Source organism: Tupaia chinensis, unplaced genomic scaffold (genome assembly GCF_000334495.1).
Source record: "Tupaia chinensis unplaced genomic scaffold, TupChi_1.0 Scaffold148234_1, whole genome shotgun sequence".
Classification (NCBI taxonomy): domain Eukaryota; kingdom Metazoa; phylum Chordata; class Mammalia; order Scandentia; family Tupaiidae; genus Tupaia; species Tupaia belangeri.
The window spans coordinates 4036474-4045966 of record NW_006208084.1 but is presented as its reverse complement, the minus strand read 5'-3'; the positions used below and the strand labels follow the sequence as shown (position 1 = coordinate 4045966).

The 9493-nt window shown below is 46.9% G+C and overlaps 1 pseudogene; it reads right to left on the bottom strand.

Moving 5' to 3' along the window:
• Nucleotides 1–5719: 5719 nt before the first annotated feature.
• On the bottom strand, nucleotides 5720–6380 carry LOC102495742 (peptidyl-prolyl cis-trans isomerase A pseudogene; annotated as a pseudogene).
• Nucleotides 6381–9493: the final 3113 nt, after the last annotated feature.

Genomic DNA, 9493 nt, shown 5'->3' with positions numbered 1-9493 from the left:
ACTGCTGGGGGGGGGATCACCGGATGCTGTCATTCCTCACTCTTCGCACTTCACTTAACGTTTACCAACCACTGAGACCTAACTACCAGTTCTCCAGTGTGAGGAATCCCCCTTCTCAGCCTTTGTCTCATTCCCGCAGTTGGTTAGCATTCACTACACAAAGCGTTCACCATCACACAGACTACAAATTTCATTTAGAAATGTGTACATTTCTGTGTACCCATGGTTGTATTCAGAATACGTAAAAATGACTATGTGGGATTTATATTATTGTGTCGTGCTGTGCCTTGTCGCTTTCTGGCGCTTACCTGGTGTGTGCTTTTCATATGGATAGAATTACACTATTCTAGTGAGATGGTATGTGATATCTACTGAAAATACATACCCTAGGGTGCCGTGACACACCGCAAGATGCCCACCTTTGATTTCCTCGGCACCAATTTGCTTAACCACCTGGTCATAGGAACCAAACCTCGTTGTTACATGAGGAGTGCCTGTGTTAACATTTGTTTTCTGCTGAGACGTATGTGGGCTTTTGTGGGCTGGCCCAGAATCCCAACCACTGTATAAATGGCGTCTAACTAAGCAAGAAGAAAAATGTATAGTGAACTCTAGGTAATTGACCTAAAAAGCAAAGTTTTAAAACGTGATGTTTGTAACTTGAGCATTGCTGCAATTTATTTCATCCAGCCATGATATTCTAACTCCAGAGGGCCATTAAAGCAATGTCCTGCAGAGAGGAGCAAATACAACAGGGCTTCCAGAAAGTTCATGGAAAATAGAATTAAAGTGTAAGTTTACTTTGGGGCAAAAAAAAAAATTGAAATCCATGCATAGCTTTCTCATCATAGACATGTTTCACAAACTTTTTAAATACATCTCTCAGTGTGCAGTGGATCATAGTGTCCCGTGGCCTGTTTTAACAAAGCTGTTCTGGAACACAGCCACATCTATCTGATTATGTATTACTTACGGCTGCGTTTGTACTGCAGCAGAGTCGATTAGTTGTGACAGAGACTTTTAAGTCCGCAAAGCTGAAAATACTACTTGGGCCTTTCCAGTAAAAGCTTTCTGACCCCTAATGTGGGAGAGTGATAACCTTCCATTAAAAAAAAAAAAAAAAAATCCGTGTAGCAGTCACGTCTGGACTTCCACAGAGTCAACCACAGTCCAAGTCCCAGACTTGGCAGCTTAAAATTCATGCCAGCCTTGTGTGCATGCATACCCAAGATCCCAAGAGGAGAATGAAGGAGAAGGGACTATGGCATGACCATCCACCCTGAGGGGTGATTCCTCATTTTCTGTCTCTCAGTCTCTCCGGTGAGAGTACACGCAAAAAACTCTCTTAAAAAAAAAAAAGGAATTGAATTAAAAATACCACAGTTGTGGAACCAGTAGATGGTGTAATGTTTATGTCACTGGACTCCCACATAGCTGACCATGTTTCGAATCCTGGACCCAGCAGCTTAAAACCCACACAGGGCATGTGTGTGCACGTGCCCAAGATCCCAAGAGGAGCATGGAGGAGAAGGGTTTTTGGTGTGGCCATCCCTCCTGGGGAGGGGTCAGGGGTGTGATTTCTCACTTTCTTTCTCTCTGTCTCTTTGGCAAGCATATGCGCCCCATAGCAAAAAATCTCTCTAAAGAAAAATATATATACGTATACAAACGCACACGCACACATACATATCACAGTAATTTGCATGAGGTGAGGTACGTAGGTTTTGTTAAACAATTTCTCAGCTGTATTAGCCTAACTGGAGTTTGTTGACTGGCCCAAGGTCCCATGGCAAAGCCGGAGCACTAGTGTTTGAGCCCTTGGATAAAGCCCTGGTCTGTGCTCTTACTCACCATGTTGTTTTGCTGTCCTTGGGTTATTATTTTAAATTAATAATAATAATAAAAAATCTTGAAAAAAAGTCTTATTGCTTGAAAAAAGTCTTATTGCTGGGGCTGGTAGGTGGTGAGGTGGTTAAGGTGTTGGACTCCTACATAGCCGACCACAGTTTGAGTCTCGACCCTGGTGGCTTGCTTTCTCACTTTCTCTCTCTCTCTCTCTCTCCTTCTCTGATCAAATTAAAATAAATAAAATAAAGTTAAAATAATTCTTTAAAAAAGAAAAAAGTCTTATTGCTAGTCCCTAAAGCTTTTTATAATTTTCATGAATACCTGTAAGATATAGAGCAAATGCGTTATTAAATAAAATGCGATGAGGGCCGCCGGTGGTGTGGAGGGTGAGGCGGCTGGATCTCATATGGCCGACTGTGCAGCTCGAGTCCCGGACCTGATGGCTGGAAAATCATGTTTGGCGTGTGTCCCAAAACGTCTCAAAAAGCAAATGGAGATGGGACTGCATCATGGCCATGCCCCCAGGGGGAGGGGTGTGGTGATCTCTCTCTCTCTCTCTCTCTCTGTCTCCAGTGAGCACACGTGCCCTATAGCAAACTAAAATAAATAAATTAAATTTTTAAAAATGTGATAAGTACGCAAAAAACAGTAAAGAAACTGAAACACTCCTGGTCTCTGCATCCAAAGATAAGCATTATGACATTAGGTATTTCCTTCAGGACTGTCTCCTGTAAACAGGGAGGAACCCAGAAGGGGGCGCTGTGTAAGGAGATGAAGAGACCGGAGCTGTGACCCTAACGGAAGGTGCTGGAAATCTGATCAACAGCTGCGTTGGGCCATATGCCATGCGAGAGCCTTTGCACAAAGTTTAATTCAATCCTCACATCAGCCTTGTGATGCAGCAATATCCTCGTCTACAGAAGAGAAGAAAGAAGTCTTCAATCCTAAAGTGCTGGTTCATAGGAGAATGTTATATGGAAGCTAAGGATCTTCATAGCAAATCAATTTTTTAAAAATACGTATTTATTTTATTTTAATTAATATTATTTTTTAAATTTGCTATAGGGCACATGCACTCACCACAAAGATATGGGGCGGGGGGCGGGGGGGTGTAAGAAAGCAAGCCACCAGGTCCAGGACTTGAACCGCAGTAGGCCATGTAGGAATCCAGCACCTTAACCACCACTATGTTCTGTTGCCCATAGCACATTAATTTTATCTTCGGATTTTTTTTAATTGACAAATAATAATTGTCTGTATTTATGGCCTACATTTACAGTATGATATTGCAACACATGTATACATCAGTAGGCCGATGGAATAAGTTCTGGATATTTTTTATTCTGGAGTCAGAATGTCTGGGTTAATACCCAAGCTGTAACACTCATGAGCTGTGCGAACCTGAACAAGTTCATTAACCACGCCGAGCCTCAGTTCCCTACCTGTAAGTGACGGCTGTTATGCAACTGCTGTATGTTAATATATTTAGAGCACTGAAAACTCAGCACGTGTTGGGCTCTTTATAAATAACTGGTTATTAGTCTCACTGCCACAGCATTTATAACCTAGAAGTGGCCTCCGAATCTGAATGACTTGAATCACCTGGGATCTTGTTAACATGCACATTCTATTCATTAGGCCTGAGATGGGGCCTGAGAGTTAGTGGGTTTTTTTTTTTTTTCTTTTTAAGAGATTTTTGCTATAGGGTGCCCGTGCACACAAGAAAGACACACACAGAGAGATAGAAAGCAAGAAATCACCCCCCTGGGAGATGGCCATGCTGCAATCCCTTCTCTTCCATTCTCCTCTTGGGATCTTGGGTACGCACACACACGTACCCAGTGTGAGTTTAAGCCTCCAAGTCTGAGACTCGAACCGTGGTCGATTACATGGGAGTCCAGCAACATAATCATTATGTCATCTGCTGCCCCGAGAGTCTTCATTTCAAACAAGTTCCTAGGTGAGGCCAATGTTCCCAGTCCGTGGATAATGCTGTAACCAAGGTATTGTAGGTGTTCGGATATTTCTCATACCTTTATTCCCCAACCTATTTTGATCTTTTTTTTTTTTAGATGTTTTTGCTATAGGACGTGTGCGCTCACCAGAAAGGCAGAGACAGAGAGGTAGAAAGCGAGAAATCAACCCCCGGGGGGATGGCCACGTTGCAATCCCTTCTCCTCCATTCTCTCTCGGGATCTTGGGCACATACACACATGCGTCTGGCATGAGTTTAAGCCACTGGGTCCAGAACTTGAACTGTGGTCTACTACATGGGAGTCCAACGGCATAGCCATTACGCCAACTGCTGGTCCTGCTTATTTCTTGCCATTATGGCCTTTAAAAATGAAGATCAGGGGATCTTCAGCTTTTATACCAATTTTTTTTTGGGGGGGGGGTGTCTCCCAGATAGAGCTTAGCCCACAACAGGTGCCTAGTAAATGTTTCTCAGACTTCGAAGCCTGGACCATCTTGCTGGGCCTCAGCTCCCTTTTCCCCATGAGATGCCACCAGATCCCTCTGCAGTGTGCCAAAATGAGTGGGTTCCCAAGGTCAGGCTGGGCGAGGCTGCTTAGCTTGCAGGCCGTGGGGAGCAACAGCCAAGGGAAGGTTCTGAGTATTCGAATTTAATGATCATCCTCAGCCTAACAAGGTGGCGATGTCCTCCAACGTGGTACAGGAACGGTAAATTAGTGACAAGCAGTGCAAGGGGGAGGTGAGGTGGAATTTGACAGGTGTCCTCCCTGGGGACAATATCAGGGCAAAGTGTGAACCTCACTAGCTTCAGGGCTGTAAATACCTCCAGCCTCCAGGACTTGTCAAATAGCACCCAGGAGTTGTTGTTGTTGTTGTTGTTTTTCCCCAACCAAGGGGGAGAGATTGCTCCTGACCACCATGACAGCTAAAGGGCTCACGTTTAAGGACAGATCAGATGCACACACCGCCCTTGTACATGTCAACATCCAGGTCTTTTCTGCATCCCTCTCAAACCTGCTGCTGTAGCAGTCAGGTCTGCTCGAACATCAACTTCTCTCTATTTCACGAGGAAAGAAAGGAAATCCTCACTCCTCTGACACAGAAACTAAGGAGCTAGCACTGGGTGTCTAGTATGGCAAGCCCTAGCCATGTATAGCCATTTAAATCTAAATGGATTAAAATGGGGAACCAGCAGTTAGCGTAATGGCTATGTCGCTGGACTCCCACGTAGTCGACCACGGTTCACGTCCCGGACCCGGTGGTTTAAAACTCACGCTGGGCGTGTGTGCGTGCATGCCCAAGATCCCGAGAGGAAAATGGAGGAGAGGGGATTGCGGCATGACCATCCCCCCTGGGGGGTGATTTCTTGCTTTCTGTCTCTATGTCTCTCTCTGTCTGTCTGGCGAGCGCACGTGCCCTATAGCGAAAACCTCTCCAAAAAAAAAAAAAAAAAAGAAATGGATTAAAATGAAATCAAACTAAAACTTCAATTCCTCGGTATCCTGAGCTTACTTTTAAATGCTTGATACCTAGTGGCTCCTGTCCTAGACAGCATGGACACAGGACATGCCCATCATCGCAAGACTGTCTATGGGACACTGCCTAACTAGCGGGTAGTGTTCCCTTTAGGAAAAACAGCCCATGAAAGTCAGCACTCCCCAAGCAACCTGGAAGGAGGAGGAGTCGAGACCAGCCCCCCCCCTGCCGCAGCCGACGCCACCCGCTCCTGCTTTGAATGTCTTTTTGTTGTCGTTGTGACTTATTTTTTATTTCATAATCATAAACTTAACTTTGCAATTCAGCTAGACTTGGAGCAAAATAAGGAAAATATGGAACCCAAAGAAATGCAGCAAGAGCACAGGTTACAGGACACAGCGAGCAGAGGGGTGCAGGGCTCTCCTGAACTCTCTGGTTAAGAGATAACTCAAGTCAAATTCATCGAAGTTGCCCATAGTCAGCTACGGTGACCTCCTTGCTGGTCTTGCCATTCTTGGACCCAAAGCACTCCATGGCTTCCACGAGATTCATGCCCTTTCACCTTGCCCAAGACCACACGCTTGCCCTCCAGCCACTCAGTCTTGGCAGTGCAGATGGAAAACTGAGAACCGTTGGTGTTGGGCCCAGCATTTGCCATGGACGAAGTGCCGGGACCTGTGTGTTTCAGGATGAAGTTTTCATCGTCCAACTTCTCCCCATAGATGGGCTTGCCACCAGTACCATTATAGCGTGTGAAGTCGCCACCCTGGCACATAAACCCTGGAATAATTCTGTGAAAGCTGGAACCCTTATAACCAAATCCTTTCTCTCCAGTGCTCAAAGCATAAAAGTTTTCTGCTGTCTTTGGAACTTTGTCTGTAAACGGCTCAGATGTGACCCTAGGGCTCGCCGTCAACAGCAATGTCAAAGAACACGATGGGGTTGACCGTGATTGAGGGCAAGCGACTCGGGCGTTTGCCGTCTGCAAAGTGGGACGTGCTTTTGTAAAGGGCTCAAAGGATATGAGACCCAACGGCTCGCCATCAACAGCAATGTCGAAGAACACGATGGGGTTGACCATGGTTGAGGGCAAGCGACTCGGGCGTTTGCCGTCTGCAAAGTGGGACGTGCCTTGAGCATCTTAGGGCTGAGTTTCCAAAAGCAACCATCATCATCGCCATCAAATTTGCCCAGGTATTTGTGATATGCCAGGCTCTTTACCAAGCACATCAGTTCCTTGAGTCCTCACAAGCATCCTAGGAGTCTCTTAGACCCATTTTATACTGTTGCCATCCCTGCCTGACTCACGAGGAACTTCAAACTCAGAACGGTGATGCGGCTCACCCAAGTTTCACAGCCAGTCAGAGCAGGGCTGCGTCGAGCGCCCACTCTCTCAACCACCTGCCTTGCCCTGAGAATGAGGAGGACCTAGGGCGGAATGGGGAGGACCCTTAAAAGCTTGAAAATCAGGTCAGCTCTAGAGCACAGAGGTTACATGCTATGCTTAGGGAGCTGGATCCCACATGGTTGACTACGGTTCAAGTCCCAGCCTCAGCCCCAGCAGCTTGTAAAACACTCTGGGCACATGTGTGCCATTCCCAGGATCCAAACAGGATGGAAAACAGAGAAGAAAGGATTATGGTGTGACCGTGCCCCACTGAGGGGGTCTCTCTCTCTCTCTCTCTTTCTCTCTCTAGCAAATGCACATGCCTGTCTGGCAAAATTTAAACAAAAAACAACAACCAGTCGTAACTTATAAGGCAAAATGCTGAATTGTTCTCTCTCTCTTTCATGAGTGCATGCTCCCTTTGGTGATTAAAAAAAGAAACAGCTTAAAAAATCTATGTCCAGAGGGACCAGGAGTTAGCGTAATGGCTATGTCGCTGAACTCTCATGTAGTGGACCACGGTTCAAGTCCAGGACCTGACGGCTTAAACTCACGCTGGTCACGTGTGTGTGCGTGCCCAAGATCCCTAGAGGAGAATTGATGAAAAGGGATTGCAGTGTGGCCATCCCCCTAGGGGTGATTTCTCGCTTTCTGTCTCTCTATCTTTCTGGCAAGCACACGTGCCCTATAGCAAAAACCTCTCCAGAAAAAGAAAAAGGAAAAAGAAAAATCTATGCCCAGGAGCATTCAGGTTTTAATATGCTTCCTCCTTCCTTTTCTGTTTTCCTTTTAGTCTTATTTCCTGGCTTAGGCCTCAACAAATAGTACTAATAATAATGCAATGATACTGAAATCACTTCATCCAATGGAATGATAATTAAAAACCTTCGAGAAATACGTTAACCTCCTGAAACATTGCCACATATGTCAGCAAAGAGCCTGCCTCGTAAATCTTTATCTCTGTGTTACTCGAGCTTTTCGGTTTTTTACGGTATTTGAAAGCGTTTTCATTATTTATTATCCCTAATTAAACTTTTATCAGTCATTCACTCGTCCATGCGTTCACTCAGCACGCACTAAGTCCTGCTGCAGGTGTGATCGAGGAAGAGCGAGTGTGCATTGAGTTCTCACGTGTGCCGAGCCCTGTTCTAAGGACTCTATGAATTGACTCATTTACCCTCATGCTAACGCCCTGAGATGGGTATTACTATAATCGTCCCCACTTCATAGATGGGGAAAGTGAGGCAGAGTGGATAGGTAATTTGCCCAACGCCACAGGGCTCCAAAGCGGGAGCACAGGGATTCATGCCCAGCAGCCAGGCTCCATAACTCACCCCCTTAACCATTGTATGTCAGACGCTGTGCTAGGGGGACTCCAGGAGACCCCATATGACTCCCACCAGCACAGCGGGGATGGGGAAGGAAGTGCATATATCAGAAGAGAGGGCCAAACTGCTGGGGGTGTCAGGGAAGACGCATTTGAGTCAGACTCTGGAAGAAGGGTAAGGGAAGGCGTTTGCATACTGGACAAACTGCTGGGGGTGTCAGGGAAGGCGCATTTGAGTCAGACTCTGGAAGAAGGGTAAGGGAAGGCGTTTGCATACTGGAGAGGAGCGGCTGGCGTGGGCTCCAGGCAGGTCTCAAGGTACAGGGGGCCGCATAGACCAGCGAAGTCCCACCGGCATAGGGACCAACTGGCCTTCGGCTGGTTGGCACAGGTGCACACGGCTGTTGAACTGCTCGCTAAAATGCTGAGATGCTTCTCTGCGGGTTGGTAAAGAGTCCCTGTCCCTGTGCCTCCACCCCTGCAGTGTCTCCACTGTCCTGCATCTACATTTCAGCATGAGCCCTGCAGGGGACTCAAGGCTTCCCATCTGCAGCTTAGGTCAGAGGACTTGGGTGATGCCTGGGTCTTAATAGCAGTTTAATCTTCAGATTATCAACCCTGAGTTGAAAGTGTGTGGGAGAAAATCATGTCCTGTAGGTTTTGTTGGTGCCTTTTTTTCCTTCCACAGCAGAGCTAGGGCTGAAGAGAAGCATTCAGCTGCATCCTCGCCTCCCCTTGCTGAGCACCCCACTATGCACACACAGCCCGCACCATACAGAATACCTCTGCTCTCCGTGGAGCCTTTGGTGCAGAACCACAGCCGCTTTGCATGCCAGTGTGTGCCATGCCCTATGGCCCTATCAACAGTGCCTTTCCAGGTTAGCCCACTTGAACTTCACCATCGTCCCTCAAGACACTGTTACCCTGCCTGTTTTGTAGACGAGGAGAGTGAGGAGGTGGTCAAGGACTTGCCCGAGGTCACACAGCTCAGTAAGTGAGTGCCTGGGCTGCAGGTCACAGAGCCTGAGTCCTCTTGCCCATGGCACATATGACCCTATCCCTGTTCTGTCAAACCCAGAGCTCCTCACAGGCAAAGACGAGGCTTCCAACGTCTCTCAGTCTTTCTAGCACCCAGCTAAGACAGCAGAGAGTGATCGGACCAGTCAGAAGGTTCCATGAAAGTCCCAAAGAGAAATGACAAGCCCATGGTTGACCCAGTGCCATCCTCGAGGTCTTCCACAGAGAGGTATTACCCCTCGGCCCCTCCTTGTGCTATAATGATCCCACAGAAACCGTGTGGGTCTTCATGGACTTTTTTTTTAGGTTTTTGCCATAAGGCATTGCAGGAGAGAGACAAAGGAAGACAGTGAGCAGAAAAGTGAGAAATCACCCCTGAGGGTAGAGAATCTCTTCTCTATTCTCCTCCTGGGATTTTGGGCACACACACACACACACACACACACACACACACACACGAGAGC